The sequence below is a fragment of the Podarcis cretensis genome (assembly GCF_951804945.1).
Source record: "Podarcis cretensis genome assembly, chromosome: 5".
NCBI classification, from domain to species: domain Eukaryota; kingdom Metazoa; phylum Chordata; class Lepidosauria; order Squamata; family Lacertidae; genus Podarcis; species Podarcis cretensis.
Genome location: NC_137174.1, coordinates 71,980,678 through 71,997,593, shown reverse-complemented (window position 1 = coordinate 71,997,593; position 16,916 = coordinate 71,980,678). Strand labels below are relative to the sequence as shown.

General features: G+C 41.3%; 1 protein-coding gene across 1 annotated transcript in view; it reads left to right on the top strand.

The window, feature by feature from the left end:
* Positions 1-3,885: 3,885 nt before the first annotated feature.
* Positions 3,886-16,916, top strand: part of SERPINE2 (serpin family E member 2) — a 29,301-nt gene continuing 16,270 nt past the window's right edge. The window contains exon 1 of the mRNA XM_079975910.1: positions 3,886-4,030. The gene's annotated coding sequence lies outside the window, so the exon portion shown is untranslated. The remainder of the gene's footprint in view (positions 4,031-16,916) is intronic.

Sequence of the window (16,916 nt, the reverse complement as noted above, 5' to 3'; positions counted from 1 at the left end):
CCCAGCCTGTACGGTATCACCTTTACACAGGAAAACTCTCCTGAAATCATTTTACTCAGCACAATGAACAAAAGCAGTGATCCAATGTATTTTCCTTTAATTTGTAATCATTAACTTATAATGGATACACACGCAATCCTGCTCAAATGCTCATTCACCTGGGAAACTGTGATTGCTTAATAGGGCTATAGATGGTTGCTTCTTGCTAAGTGAAATTGAACTCATAAGACTACATGGCAACAGGCAATCTGATCCTCCTAGGCTCTACCTGTTGTATTCCATTATTTTTAAGTCTGCGTTTAAGAAGTGTGCCCCAGTAGTTAAGATGAAAGGAGTTAGAGCAGGAGCTGCCAACCTGGCACTTGTTTGTGCCATGGTACGCATGAAAGCTTCTACTGGTGCATCTGGGTAGATGCACCCCAGAGTCTGAACTTTCGCTTCTTTTTAAAGCAAGTCTCTAGCCCTCCTAGAATGTAAATTATGGGGCAACATGTACAGGCACCTTCTATGAGATTTCTGTGGAATGAGTGTGGTGTGGCCACTTCACCCTGTTGCCATTAGACAGCAACAGCAAGTGTGTGTGTGTGTGTGTGTGATCAGTAAGATGTGATTTCCCCAAGCAGGACCAGCAGGACATAACTGACTTCCTATGTTAACTATAAAGTTGTCAGGGGCAGCACTCTCTCTTATTTTGTGTTACCGCATGCTTCCCATGGCAGCCATTTTTTGTGTTAAGCCCCACCCTGCCCCATAGCAGCTATTTTGTGCTTCCAGTACACTCTTTCAAAACCTGAAATGTGCCCACTGGACTAAAAAGGTTAAGAACCCTTTAGTTAGAGAAAAGTGGCAGGCGGGGAAAATGCTGAGAATGTGGCTGGAGGTAACGAATAAAGATCTACATTGAAGCGGGTTGGACTACTTCTACAACGGGATCCTCAATTAGATTTTAACCCTTGCTGGACTCAGGTCTACAGACTAAACCCTCTCCAAAGTCACACTATATAAATTACCTCAGCAACAGGTTACGGGTCCAGCAGGGGGACTACAGCATATGTGAGAAATTGCCTTGTGCTAGCAAATGTGTGGAGACAGGGGTACTTATACACACTTCTGGTGGATATGCCCGAAGGTGACAAATTTTGGGAAACTAGTGTTTAATGAGATAAGTAAAATTACTCATCATCAGATCATGAAGTCTCCAGAGCTTGCTTTACTGAATCTGTATTTGAAGAAGAATCAGGACTTGGTTAATAAACCACTAATTAGATTTCTCTTATAGGTAGGTAGCCGTGTTGATCTGCCGTAGTCGAAACAAAATAAAAAATTTCCTTCCAGTAGCACCTTAGAGACCAACTAAGTTTGTTATTGGTATGGGCTTTCGTGTGCATGCACACTTCTTCAGATTTCTCTTATGACAGTACCCATGGTTATAGCTACTGAAAAGGTGTGAACTTGAATGCTTGGCATTCAAGAGAGTAGGCATATGAGTATCTTAAGTGTGATATGGGGGCAGGGGGAATAGTTAAAAGCAAAAACACTCTTGATTGTTTCCTACAGAAAACCTAGCACTATGACTAGTAAGAAAAGGAAAGATCATATATTTCTGCAAAATCCCATTTGTCACTTTAAGATCATTCAAACTGTAAAATGTTGCTTTCCATCAAGTGTGAAAGGTGTTCATTTGTTTGTGTTGCCAAGGATACATGTGGTAATAACAGGAAAAATATTTCTGGCACGCAATGCACAAAGCTGACAAAAATAAGCCAATGTTAAACCCCATATCAGCTCTACAGCCTAATCCAAACTTTGGCTATCTGATTATACTTTACTGACTAGCTGGCATCAGCCCCTAGGGAGCTTGAGGAAATCCCACTGCTTACTTTGTTCCACTTTGAAATAATGACTTTTAACTACTCACTGACCAAACTTGTCTACTTATCCCATGATCTGGGTTCAACTATTGCTGTTATGATGCTTGTTGAATTACTTCACACCAGTCACTGTCTTTCAGTATAACGTATCTCATATAATTTTGCATCCCGAGAAGAAAGCAAGAGAGGAGCCTAAGCTCATCATATTGGCTCCTGAAGAGGCCACAACAGACTGAATTCTGCTGTTTTCGGCTTGTTTTACATTTTGGATTATAAATCATGGGGAATTGGCAGAAAGGAGTGCATATAAGTACAGTACATAGATAAATATGCACTGGTTGCTGGTTTTGATGGAACTCAGATTGACAAAAATCATCTGACACCTCAAGAATGTGGTCACCAAAGGTGATGCATGGAGGGTTGGCGTCATCCTGATCCAGGATGTTGGTTTTTGACAGGCTGATGTGGGCCAAATTCCCTGCAGGCTTGGGCAAAATGGTTGATGAGTCTCGGTAGGGTTTCCTCAGAGTGCACTGTCTAGATGGAGGATAGAGGGTTTATGTGAGCATGGGCGTAGCCAGGATTTATGTTGGGGCGCAGGCTTCATGTTAGGGAGGGCAGAACCTCAGTTAAGTATTTTTATTGATTTACTTGATTTGGGGGAGGCAGCTGCCCCCCTGACCCCACTTGGCTATGCCCATGTTTGTGAGTGTGTAGTAATTAGCATACCATGCAAAGGTAAAAGTTACATCTGTTGCTTTTGCTTCTGCGACACCCTCCCCCAACCCACCCCCCAGCATGTGGCCCTTGAAAAGCTGTTCAGAAAGGAATGCAGCTGTCTTGCTGACAGATATTCCTCACCCCTGCCCTGTACAGTGGTACCTCTGGTTGCGAATGGGATCCGTTCCAGAGTCCCGTTCACAACGTGAAAAGCCCGCAACCTGAAGCACCGTATCTGCACAGGTGCGTGGCGTGATTTGGTGCTTGTGCGCATGTGCGAAGTGTGATTTAGCACTACTGCGCATGCGCGAGCAGTGAAACCCGGAAGTAACCCTTTCCAGTACTTCCGGGTCGCCGCGGGATGCAACCTGAAAAAAACGTAACATGAAGCAAACATAACACAAGGTATGACTGTATACTAATAGTGAATGTATTTGGCCAGTGGGAATTCCTATTTAACCAAAATGGCACCATCTATGCTTCAAAAAGGAAGTATCCAACTTAGGCTGAAAGAAGGCTCAAAGGTTTCCCAAAGTTCGATAAATCTTTAGGAAGGATTCCCCCTCAGAACCAATTGGACACAGAGTGTTGTCTGAGCTGCTGGAAAGCAGAAAACTGGGGAAGGGACAATGGCATATCCCAGAATTTGGCAGCTTGGCTTCCTCAGCAAGCACTCCATGCTGCAACATTTTCTTGCAGGGGCTACTTGAGAGACAGGCGGGCTAGAAAACTCGTGATGAAATTCCATTGTAATAACAGAAATGAGTTGCTTTGTTATTTTTTCCCCCTCGCTTTTATCCCCCTTACTAATGAGCGACTGTGAAAGGAACTCAAGTTTTTAAAACAAACCTCGTTATAAAACTCTAATGATGAGGCTGGCGATGCAAAAAACACCACGCCATAACAAAGAAACAAACAACACTTCTAAGCGGGTTCTGGCGGGACCCAGGTTCTGCTTGACTCGCTCCAAACCCGTGTTTACACATCGAGTCCCATCGTTGTTCTCCTCGGTGCTCCCTTTTTTTTTTTTCCTCTCGAGCGCCTTGGACGCTCTTGGCAGGAGAGGCGCTTCTGGACTTGAGGGAGGGAGGTGGCGCCTCAGGCCGGGAGGCGAGGCCTCCTCGCGGCGTGGTCTTTCGAGGAAGGGCGGGAGCTGGGCGAGGCGGAGGAGGAGGAGGCGGCCGCTGCTGAGGAGACAAGCGGCGGCGGCGGCGGCGGCGGCGGCGGCCCCAGTGGGAGGGGGAAAGCCGAGTGGGCGCCGCCCGGCCGCTTCTGCGCTCTCTCGCCGGCGGGCGGGATAAATGCGGGAGTCGGGGCGGCCGCTCGGCTTAGTCGCTGAGCTGAGCGGGAGGAGCAGCAGAGAGGAAACTCAGCCGCCGCCGCCGCCGCCGCCGCTCTTATTCCCCCGGAGAGGCGCTTCTCCAGCGAGGGCGAGAGAGGTGAGAGCTCCTGGGGGTCGCGCTTTCCTCCCTGTGGTCTCCGCCTGGCCCGCCCTTTCCCTTCCCTTTCAGTGGGATTTCTTTGCCCCCCCTCCCCAGCCCCAGCTTCCAAAAATGAGGGTTTATTTTGGCGACCCCTCTCATCCTGCTCCCCCCCCCCGGCCTGTGTACTTTCCCTTTCTTTCTCGGCTGCTTATCAACTTCATGACTAACTCTTTATTACCCTATGGCAGTTCAGGGAGACACACACACACATATATATGAACATTTCCATTAAGGTTCCTCTTTTTCGGATTGAATTCTAACGAGGGGTTGAGTTTGTGGGACGGGGGGCGGCGGCGGCTGGGCAGCCAGAAATAAATAACTGCTGGGTTTGCAAAAGCCCCCCTGTGCGATTTATTGAGCTGAATTCACAAGGGCTCTTTTGGCCCCTCTCCTTCCTCTAAATCTGTCATGTGCGTAGTAAATGAATACTTGTAAATTCCCAAAGCCCACAACTATGCGGTATATCGGGGGGGGGTGTTTTGGGGGGAGCTTCCCAATTTAGTTCTCCGATTTCCATCTCCAGAAGAAGGAATGAGTGTATCTGAGATTCCCCCTTCGGGTACTTTTCTGCTTACCCTTTACCCCGAATTTTGTGCGGTCAGGCCACCCTTGGAAACATGTCCGGTCAAGTTACTAGCCCCTACGAAAACTTCATTAGCTCACATTCCCGCCAATACTTGTAGCAGGAGCTTCTTTTCTTCCTAGGCTGTTCAAAAGACCTCATTCTTATCGGGATGAGATTTTTATGTGCTATGGTTGAATGGTAATTTACAAATGTGGTATAGGGCATCAAAGGAGTGCCATAAAGAGAACAGGTGACTATAATAAAAAGTGGGCGTCTCAGTCCTTACATCTTAGTCTGGGGCTGGATATGTTGCCCATAGGGTAGAAACGATCTGCAACACAGACAGATGTCCTTGTCTGCCTCTGTAAGGTAATGGTCACCACAGGGAGGCTTTTGAAGGACCTCTAGCTTTTCTTCTCTTGCTGGTGAGTGTAAAAGTGGTAACAGCACAACTGAATTTAATGAAGTTACGCTTGTATAGGGAATATCTAAGAAATATTTAGCGTAGAGCAAATCCCTGAATTGAAATGGAAAATGAGAACATTAAAGAGATGTTCAGACCGGAGTTGATAATTTTCTTATCTTTTGTTTTCTCCCACTCTCTCTGTGTGTCTGGGTTTGAAAGAGAGACATTTTTCTTGAACTATGGGGACGCTTGTGAAATAACTGTGAAACTTAATTTGCTTAAAACTAGACAAGAATTTGTTTAAAATTAGACAGTACAGTGCATCTCATGGCCTCAGTTGGTAAGAGCCCAATTCAAAATATATTCTGTGAAATACTGGTCTGTGTGTGTGTGTGTGTGGATTCTGCCTAAATCTCTGTAGTGTCTTTTTGTACCAAAGCAAATTATAAATAGCTTACAAGCTATTCACATAGCAGACAGACAGCTTTTGATGCTCTTGCATACTTTTATTTTTGGAAGTGGAATCTTGAGCTTGAAGCCAAAGAATATTTATTTGTATAAGAATTTCCATTTGGTGTTGAATGTCTCCACAGAATCAAAAGGGCAATTTTGCCTCATTTCTAGCCCTCCTATGTGCAAAGATGCTCGACATGCCCAGTAATAACTTGTGTGGACACTTAAAAAAAAAAAAAAGATGGGAGGAACACATTATTTGTTAGAAAGATACGTTTTTCAAAATTGGTAGTTTCTATCCAAGACCCATGTGTTCAGGACTTGCTTTTACCCCCAAATAGATTTATAATAGGACAGAGGACATGGCTGTTGTACTGGTATCTGAAGTCTAAAGTACAGTGTAGTCCACTTGACTGTATTGGTTTTTAAAGAGCTTGCTGGAAGATATTAGTCAAGCAGTAGATTATGAGAATAGGGTATAGTATCAGAATAGTTAACTGCACTGCAACTAAGAACTGTAGGTCATCTAGCATGTAATGCTCTAAAACTACATTTTGAGGGCACAGCAGCATTAAAGGTAAAGGTACCCCTGCCCATACGGGCCAGTCGTGTCCGACTCTAGGGTTGTGCGCCCATCTCACTTAAGAGGCCGGGGGCCAGCGCTGTCCGGAGACACTTCCGGGTCACGTGGCTAGCGTGACGAAGCTGCTCTGGCGAGCCAGCACCAGCGCAGCACACGGAAACGCTGTTTACCTTCCCGCTATAAAGCGGTACCTATTTATCTACTTGCACTCAAGAGTGCTTTCGAACTGCTGGGTGGGCAGGAGCATTACACATGCCCTAAGAACATCATAAGAAGCTGCTGGATCAGGCCAATGACCCATCTAGTCCAGCATCCTCTTCTCTCTTTTTTTTTAAAAATAATATTTATTACTTTTTAAAAAGGAAAAAGAGACAAGAGAGGGGGAAAAAACAAGAAGATCAAGAAAAAATAACACAATACAATACAGTATGTAAACCATACAAAACACAACCTTAACACATTATCTAACACAATGAACAAAACAAAACAAAAACAATTTAAAAACATACATCATACCTTTTCCATATTCTAACTTTCATTCCCTTATATCACTGACCTCCTCTCACCTCCCTCTTTGTATTCCACTTCCATTAATTGTTTCAGCAATTCCTTTCCATCTTTCTCCATTTTCTATCATATAAATATCTTAACCTATTTTTAATCTTATTTCCATTAAAATTAGTATACTTATTTAAGCTTAACTCCTTATAGCATTTCTACTAAGGCCATAAAAATTCATTCCAACATTTTCCTGTCACTCATTAATTTTAGAATATTTCTATATATAGACTTTAAATCTTCCAATCTTCTTCCACCATCTCCTCTCCCCGGTCTCGGGCTCTGCCAGACACTTCCGTCCACTCCATACAGTCCATCAACCCAGCACCCTCTTCTCACAGTCGTCAGCCAAATGCTTATGGGAAACTCGCCCGCAGGATCTGAGCCCAAAAGCACTCTCCCCTCCTATGGTTTCCAACAAGTGATATGCAGAATCATTACTAACCTCCAGCCATGGAGGCAAAGTGTAACTAACATGTCATTGTTGGTTGGGTGTAACATTCTTTAATAAAGGCTGGAACTGTATTTTTGTCATCATCTTCTTGAGCCATCCTACCTGAATTGAAAGGAAGGGCTTTTCTGGTGGTGGGAACCTAAACAGTCAGTCGGAAATGGGATGAACCTTTTGTCCACTCATTCATGGAAGTGGAATGTCTTTTCTAGTTAAAGCTTGGCAAGGCGTTTGGCTCTCTTAACGAGCAATTGCCGACAACATCCTTTGAGTAACTGCTTGAAATGAAGAATTAGGTCAGCCACAAAGTACATGCTCTAGAAAGGCAACATTTCTTTCTCCAAAACAGTTTTAGAGTCCACCTGAACAATTAAGAGCGCATCCAAGACTCGCAATGGAATAAATAATAGGCACAAAATAAACAGTAGTATTGGTTTATAGATAGTTTTCTGGGGGTGTGCATATTTTGGCCCTGAGAGAGGTTTGAGCTTCCTTATTCACTGAATTTCAGTAGAAGCTATTTTAACACAGTTCTTGCATTTTGTTCCAAGTATAACTATAGCTGACAATTTGTCTTGCATTCACTTGCTAACCTCACAGGTCTGTGTGAACATTTTGGAAACCGAAGTAATTTGAGATGGGACCTGTGCAAATTGGAACGGTGGTGTACTTTCAGGATTAAAAATGTATCCTACTTAAAATTTTAATAATAATAATAACAATACTGGATCTTCTCTTGAAGATATGGGCTGGATTAGCTCTTTATTTACACGACAATTTATTGTTGTAAGCATTTGTGTTCTAATTCTTAAGTTTTGGCATGCTTTTAATAGCTTGCTGCTTTTTTCTGAACAGGGATGTTTATGTTCGTTGCATCTTTGATAACATTCAGTGCCTTTTCACAGGTAGTGAGCAGATAAACAATATGGCATCACATAAATTAATATGGGTGTTTTAGGAACAGTTAATTCTGCATCATCAATCCTTTTAGTGTATTGTTGCCTTGTAAAACACTGTATTTCACAAGATAAGGGACAATAAAAGAAAACATCATGGTGAAGGAACACATTTGAAGAAATTAAAGGTTGTTTTCGACCTAGTAGCAGTTAGTAACCAACACATATTTCGCAATGCATCAAAATATTGTCATCACTGCATGTTTCTCAAGAACACAACTGTAAGGCTTTAGTTCTCTTTACGTAACGTTTGATAGGATCATCAGTATGTCAAATGAGTGTGCTGAAGGAAACATTCTAGATTGGTGTTTCAAATAACTTTCTTCTTACCAGTGGAATTTGGGTTTTTCAATTGGGAGCCAACATTTTGGACATGGACATGGGTGGTCTCCCTCCTCATACATCCCTCCTCATACTCCAAAACATCTGGAGGGTACCGTATTGGCTACCTCTGATTAAAACATCTGCAGGGGCACCAGGTTGAAGAAGGGTGTCATAACACCATTTGGCCTATCTAGAGAGATACTTAAACAAGCTTTCACATGTGTTCTAGACATCCTGACTGCGTCCTTCAATGATGAGTAATTATTGAGCATTTTATGGATCATAGCTATATTTTTAATATATAAATTAGTAGGTAAGACTCCCACTAATGGCAGCAGCATTAATGCAGATTTTTATATTTCCAAATGGTGGAATAATGTAATGTGCAACTTCAAAGGAGAAGTGTTTCTTCAAAGCTTATTTTTCTATAGTAGTAGTAGACATGGTGATGACTGGTGCTAAATCATAAGCCTCTTCAATACAGATTCCTTAGCTTTCTTCTGATGACTGCTAATGTACTTTACTGAGTAATTACACCTTCTTACTGTCAAGGTTTGCATACACTGGCGGAAGAGATAAAAAAAAATTTGTTTTGTTTTCACATAGCCTTCCCAACCTTGTATCTTTAAGTTGACAGTAGAACTGTCGGTTTTGACAGCTTAGTTATACATAATAAATGAGGGCTTCAAACATATTTTGAATAAACTCACTTTAGTTGGAGACAAATATTACTTATTTCGTGTCCTCCATCAAGGAGGAAAAATACATTTATGTATTTAGAAAGGTTCATGCTCTGAATGTTTAGTGAATTCATCTGCATATAAGAGCGCCCTCTGCTGTCTAAGCTAGCTAGAGGAGTGCATCTACTTTGTTCTCTGTTTTGAGTATCTATTGTTGTTTAGATAAAATAACAATACTGTATCCTGATGTATAATTTGTCAATACATGTGGAGCAAAGACTGAAATCTGTGTTAATGTCTTAAATGTCAAAATATTTCTGTCACTTACTCTCTTATTGCAAATAGAATAAGAATAATTTCAATAGAATGAAAGCTATTGAAATAGTTATTTGCATGCAAAATATATTTTGTTTATAATTTGAATGGTTTTGCATCTGGACTACTACCACTCCCAAAAAGTTAAGGGTAAATGGTATGAGTCTCATTCTGCCCCGAGGCTAAAAATTGTTGGTCTGAAGTAGCATCAAATATAAACAATATTGTGAAGGGCAACTTTAAGAAAAAACATCTAGATGCTTTGCATTGAACAAGGGGAAAACAAAATATATTTGAGCAAGAATATTTAAAGAACTTTGGGATAGCAAACAGAAGGGGCATAGGATTAGTTAAAATCCTTTTGCAATTTTGTGAGAATATGTGAATATGATTCTCTTTTATGAAGGACCATGCGGGATTTGACATCTTTCCGCAGGGCCTGCAAGACAGAGCTGTTCCGCCTGGTCTTTGGCTTAGACTCACTCTGACCCCTTATATGGGATTTGGTATATAAATTTTCCCTTGGCTTTTTTGGTGGCCCATGTAGGACCAGCATGGATAGCTGGCTCGGGTGAATATCCGATGTTTCCTCCCTTTATGGTCTTGATTTATGGGCTACTACTAAAATGAGGCTGCATTTTAAGCTGTATTTTAAGCCGTATTTTAATTAACTGTTTTTCCCCCCATTACGTTTTATTGTAATTTATACAATAAATGGTGTTAGCCACTCTGAGCCTGGCCCTGGCCGGGGAGAGTGGGGTATAAATAAAAATTTATTATTATTATTAATAGATATATAAATAAAGTGGGTTCTTTAATAGCTCCCTTCTTTCAATTATATGATATTCACTAATTTATATTGGCTCATTTCTTCTTTTTCTCTTTATTTTTTATTTGCTGACATTATTATGGATTATCATAGTAATTATTGCTATTTAAAATTAATTTATAATTTCATGTATTTTTGTAAATTGTGCAGTTATTGCTTGGATTTCTGTTTCAGTTAAAATAAAATATCAATAATAATTTTTTCCTTCTAGCTTTTTGCAGGCTTGAGGTTTTTCACCTTTTTCTATTTCACCTATCCAGTAACTTTAATACAGTGCGGGGGGGGGGGGGAGTGGGGGGGGGAGTAGAATAGGAATCTGAAAAGTTGACTACCAAGTAGCTGCATTTAATTTATATTTCTAGTCAGATTTTCTGGGCAAAACCCTCAAAGTTTAAAATATTTTTGTTTAAAAAAAGAACCTTAAAAACAATATATGATACATGAATAATTAGAACAATAGTTAAGAAACATTTTGTCTAATGGATTTCTGGGGAAAATAATGTGTCATGAATAAGTTTTGTGGTGCAAAACAGGCATATAAAACTAAAAGGCTCTAGTAAAAATGATGTTTTGGGGAAGTAGTAATGAAAGGGACAGTTCAGAAACCACAGGAAGAGCTATGTATATTTTTAGTATAACTTTTTTCAATTACAATAATGAGAGAGTACTAAAAATGTGGTGTGCATTGTGTCTCTACTTTGTTGTGAAATTTTCAGTAACCACTCATCTAGCTGAAGCTTTAGATTTGCATTTCTAGTCAAGCAAAGTCTATATATCTGAAATTAAATCCACTATAATAATGTTTATTGAACAGAGTTGCATCCACCAGCAGAGCAGTTTTCACCACTAGTGCTTGATCTCGTAGCCACAATGGCTCCTGCCACTGTGTGGCTGCTGTGACCACTTTTCCATTTTGTTCTTGAGCTATTTTGGGATAGGCTCTTATTAGTTATCAGTTCGTCTTCCTCACTTCTCAATGTGTCTCAGAGTAGATTCTCCTGTGCCCAAATAACTTTCTGATTCAAGGAGCCGCAGGGCAGCTTGTACAAAAATTTTGGTGCTTTGCAGGTTAACAGATGCTGCAGGAGGACAAATGGTCAGATGAAGACTTTCTATGATGCTTATAATAACCTGATAGGTTAGCCAATGTGGAGCCCTCCAGATACTTTGGACTGCAACTCCCATCATCCCTGATCCCTGGGCATTCTGGCTGGAGCTGAGGGAGCCCACCACATCTAGAAGGCAACATGTCTGCTACCCCTCGACTAGGCATTATACAAGAATTGCAGTATGCTACAAGTAGACCATTGAAGTTTTGATCTGACACCGAGGAGGAGGATGAATCTAGCATGTGTGTGGTATTGCTGAATTGGAGAGACTTTGGAGGAACAGAAGGAGGTGTTGTTGCATTTGGTTTAACAGTTGACCAGTTCAGCATTCTGTATGCAACTATTTTGAAGCCGCCTTTCTCCCCTAAATTAATCATTGTAGGTAAGGAAGTGCTGGTTTTGGGAATACGGTGCAAGCCTGAGCATTATAACACAGGGAGGGATTATATATCCCCTCCTCACCTATTTTGGCAGCTCCAACCATAAACCATGTAGCACTATAGAGGCAGAGAAGCTATATGTGCAGCTCCAACCTGAACAGTGTGGAGGAAAGTGTTCTCCTCTGCTTCCTCTTGTTACTGGTTAGGGGAATTCTGGGTGAGGGTGCAGTTGGCCTTTCTGGGATTAGCTCTTCCTCTGTTTTTATGAAAGGTGTTTGCACTGGCCTTCAGAAACTTTCCTCCTTCCTTAATTTATAGCTGATGGAACCTTTACATTTGCCATCAAGCATGACTTTGACTCCCTCTTATGGAAAGCTGCTTAATGTGAGATTTCCAAATTCTTCCTAGCATTCTCACTGAAATTCTTTCCTGGGTTCTTGGTCTACAGTTTAACTACACCCTCGTGGCAGGATTGTGCCCCACAGATGATGCCACAAATTATGCTTATGAAGTCTAGTGCTTGTCTGAAACTTTTATCTTTCAAGAGAAGAAGATTGTATTTCTGCTTTTTTAATTTTCTGTAGGCAGTGAGAGCAGACTTACCTTTTTTCTTGCTGCAAAATTGTCTTAGCAGCACTGACATAGTCATGTGACACTTGTATTCATGTTTATTTCTCAGGGGTAAAGTCTGAAATCTTTGTGGCGTGCATTATTTTTTAGCCCCAACAAAGCTCTAAAATGGATATTATCACTATCATTTTTTAGTCTTGCAATTATTTATTATGGGAATGGTTGGCCACCCATGGTTTCTCCTTTCCGTTTCTCAGGCATATTGCTTCAATTACACAGACATTATCTCTCCTGTCTGGGATTATTCTGGTGTTATATCTTCCAGTGTTGGTAGGAGAGAGAGAGAGAGAGCGCAAACATGGTGCTAACTCTGTTTCATGGGGTTAGAGGAAAGGCCACATTTCCTCTTTTCAATTTGTAACTATTTTGAGGAAACTTGAGGGTAAACAGGTAGCTTTAACTCGGGCATACCCAAACTCGGCCCTCCAGATGTTTGGGGACTACAATTCCCATCATCCCTGACCTCTGGTCCTGTTAGCTAGAGATGATGGGAGTTGTAGTTCCAAAACATCTGGAGGGCCGAGTTTGGGGATGCCTGCTTTAACTCTTTAATAAAAAAAGAGAGGAAGGTTATCATGGGAGTTCCCTAAATGGTCTGTATTGGCAATGTTGCAATTTAATTTGTTTGCCATCTTGACTGTGGATCAGTGAAGTACTCAGGCTTGTAGATGACACCAGATTATTTCAATAGATGAGCTGTTGTTTGGTGATAAAGCATATGGTAGTGCATGTGGAATGTGTTGTATGTAATATCATGTAATTCCATTTAAAAGTACCTCTGGTAGCAGGGCTGTGAAATACCTTGGAATGACAGCAGCTCTTTAGAGTAGGGATAGCCAGTTTGTTTGTTTTTTATTACAACTTCCATCAGCTTCAGCTAGCATGGCCAATTGTCAGGTTGTAGTCCACAACATTTAGAGCAGGTGTGTGGAATATTTGGCTCGCCAGGTGTTGCTGAACTCCAGCCTCCATGGACAATGGCCAGACTTAATCCTGGAGCTTGGGAGAACTTTAGAAACAGTATGGGATATAGATAGCTGAAGAGGGAAGAGAAATTGGAAGAAATCACCCGCCTCCTAGAATGGAGGAGCAACATAGGATCCATGCCAATGTCGTGGCCTCTGACTTAAGCCCTCTGCTGAAAGCTTATGAATGGTTCATTTCTCTTTATTTCTGGAAATATGTGCCCTCGATAATTTCACATGAATCTAATCTAGCCAATAAAGTCTGTTCCAGGAAGGCTAATATAAGACTAGCTTTCTTTATAATGGGCACACTACAGTCATATTGAATGTGTTTGGTACTCCTTTCATGATAAGATAAATGTTGCTTTTTTTGCTCTTTGTTCTGCTTCTAGTGACCAGGTGTGCAGGTGAATATTTTCATTGATTGCTACAATTTATTTGGCTCTTGAGAAGAGAACACTACCCCACCTTTCCCAATGGCTTTTCCATGTGGATGGCAGTTTCAAATCTCATCTTAATAGAACATTTAAAAAGTGAGAAGGGTACTTGTAAAACTTTCCTAAGCTATAATTAGGAAGCTGGAAGTTTTCTCTGTGCAGTAAACAGTAGTTTAGCAATAAATCGAGGCATTATTCAAACAGAACAGAGTACAGTTGACAGTTATGTCTGCATGTTAGCCCATTTCACTGTTACTTGCTTAACTCACATCTCATAAAGTGGAATAAATGTTTATTTGCTAGTTATAAGTAAAACTGTCTCTCACCCACCCAACCAACCCTAAACTTTCTACAAAGTACTGCTGGTGGTCAACAAAAGAGATTTAAAGACTGTCTTAAGGCAAATTTTAAAAAATGTAGTATAAACACCAACAATTGGGAAACACTTGCCTGCGAGCGCTCCAATGGGAGAACAGCCTTTATCAAAGGTGTCGTGGGCTTTGAAGACACTCAAACTCAGGATGCAAGGGAGAAACGTTCTAAGAGGAAGGCACGCTTGGCAAATCCACACCGTGATCAACTTCTGCCCAGAAACCAATGTCCCCACTGTGGAAGGACGTGTGGATCCAGAATTGGCCTCCACAGTCACTTATGGACTCATTGTTAAAACAGTGTTTATGGAAGACAGTCTTACTTGGCTACAAGTGATCGCCAAAGAAGAGGACATTTATAGTATAACAAGTTACATATTGTAGAGGCAAACTTATATGCTTGATATTGGAGGGTGGAAATCCTTTTGGTTCTGTACAATCCCTTTAACCCATATCATCTGAATTCAGAACAAGCTGAAACTCATTATTTTGGGGGGGGGGGTGGAGACAGGGTGATAAGTACGTGAATGAAAAATGTTAAAATGTCCTGAAGTAGATGGAAGCTGTGCAGTTTTAAGTGTTCAGTGAAAGGTTGCAAAAATTGACTTCAGTAAAAACAAAAAACACCAAAATTTGAAATATTAAAGTTGTAGTTCACAGGAGATCACCCTATGGCCTTCCAGATGCTGTTTGACTTAAACTCCCATCAGGTCATGCTAGCAGGGACTAGTGGGACCTAAGAAACCAACAGCATATTGAGAGCCACAGGTTCTCCACTCTTGTTGCAGAAGAATGCAGTGTGCCTAAAATTAAAATAGGAAAGAAGAATCTGGTTCCAGGCATGATTTCTTGCATTCTGTGGCAGCAGCAGCTTCTGACGTGTAGAAGCATTTTCATATGGTTCAGAGAGATAATTTTTACTTGAATTTTGAGGTTCTCTCACAACACACACACACATGCATACACTCACTTGTTTTTCTGTGATGTGATCTCACATAGCGGAATGTTGTGTGTGAATGACGCAACCATGTGGTAGGGACAGCTTGGTATTTTCCCATGTAGTCAGCATGATATCGCAATACAGAAAAGCAGCTCCCACACAACTGCAGCTAGGTGTGAAGGACACCTGGGACTTGCTAGCTTGTCAGCAAATAGTCTGTTTTGATGACACTGTGCCAGTGAAGCCACAAGTTCAGCCACTACTTTTGGAAAATCTGAGCAGTGTTAAACCTGTTACCAATAATTGGGGTTTGTTTTGGGTTTTAAAAAATCCATTCATTCTTACTCACTCTCAGTTCTTCTTCTGTTGCTGCATATTAACCTAGAAGAGCCGCTCAACTTCATGTCTAGGATATTCTGGCATATTCAATGAAGAAGGCAGCTTTTTATAGTTTACAGAGTAGGGATGGAAGGTTATATCACTTCTGGTTCTCTCACTGTCTAATTTTCCAGTCTTCAGTCCACTTCTCTACAATGTGCAACAATTTGCTTTTTTACATATAAAAAAATCATCATGGAAATTATTCATCAGTTTTGTGCAAATTTGTCCGAATAAACACATTTTGAAATGCAGGCTTGATTGGTATACATATTTTTGCAAGCAGTTTTCCTTAGTTCAACTGATTTTTCTGTGGTTTTTTCATTAATATTTTCTTTTTGATGCACACTTTGCCATACATTATGCATTTTTGTAAACACTGGTTGGGGAATTGCATTGCAAAATTTGGATGAGTGCAAATTTTGAAGGCTATCTGTGCTTCATTTCATATATGGAGAGGTAGGAGTCTGGATCACGGGGTCATTTTCTCTTGAATCCAAGGCAGTTAACTCATTTCAAGCATTTCAAGATGGAAGGGGGTGGGATTAGGGAGATTTTACGAAGAGAACAGAAACCTTCTCTATGCTCAAGTAGTAGCAAGAAGAAAGCATTGAGTGGAAGATAATGGACTTTTATAGCTGACCAGGGCACATCTCTATCGCTTCCTTACAGGACATAGAACCAACTCCTAAGAAAAGCTTAGGAGAGGAGCATGGTGGATTCAAGAATACAATCATGTCTGCCACAAGCCCAGAATGTAGAAGGAATATTTTTTAATTTTTGGTAATGGTAATACTTAAGTTTCTAATGCAATCAAATCAGCAGGGTATAAAGCCCAGTAGCTTACCAACTCTTTATAGAGCCAAATAAGAGTAAGATTCTGATATTTGGGCTACTGAGCCTAGGGCTTGCCGATCAGAAGGTTGGTGGTTCGAATCCCCACGATGGGTTGAGCTCCACGATGAGTTCCTGTTGCTCGGTCCCAGCTCCTGCCAACCTAGCAGTTCGAAAGCACATCAAAGTGCAAGTAGATAAATAGGTACCGCTCCGGTGGGAAGGTAAATAGCGTTTCTGTGCACTGCTCTGGTTTCGCCAGAAGCGGCTTAGTCACGCTGGCCACATGACCCAGAAAAACTGTCTGCGGACAAACGTCGGCCCTTGGCCAGTAAAGCGAGATGAGTGCCACAACCCCAGAGCATTCCGCAACTGGACTTAACTGTCAGGGGTCCTTAACCGTTACCTTTACAACAAGTTTATAAGCCATAGTTAGGATTTGATTTAATATACATGTCTAGGTTAGCAGTCTGAGCATGATTTTCAGTCACTATAGAGTGACTGGAGTATTTCCTGTACATAGTGCAAAATCACATATATAACCAATAAGACAGTTGTAGCCAGCGTGGGTAGTCTCAGTCAGCATGACCAATGACCAGGGACACTGGGAGTTAAAGTCTAACATTGGAAGACACTGTAGTGGTTACTCCTGATATAAAAGCACTTCATGTGCTTTA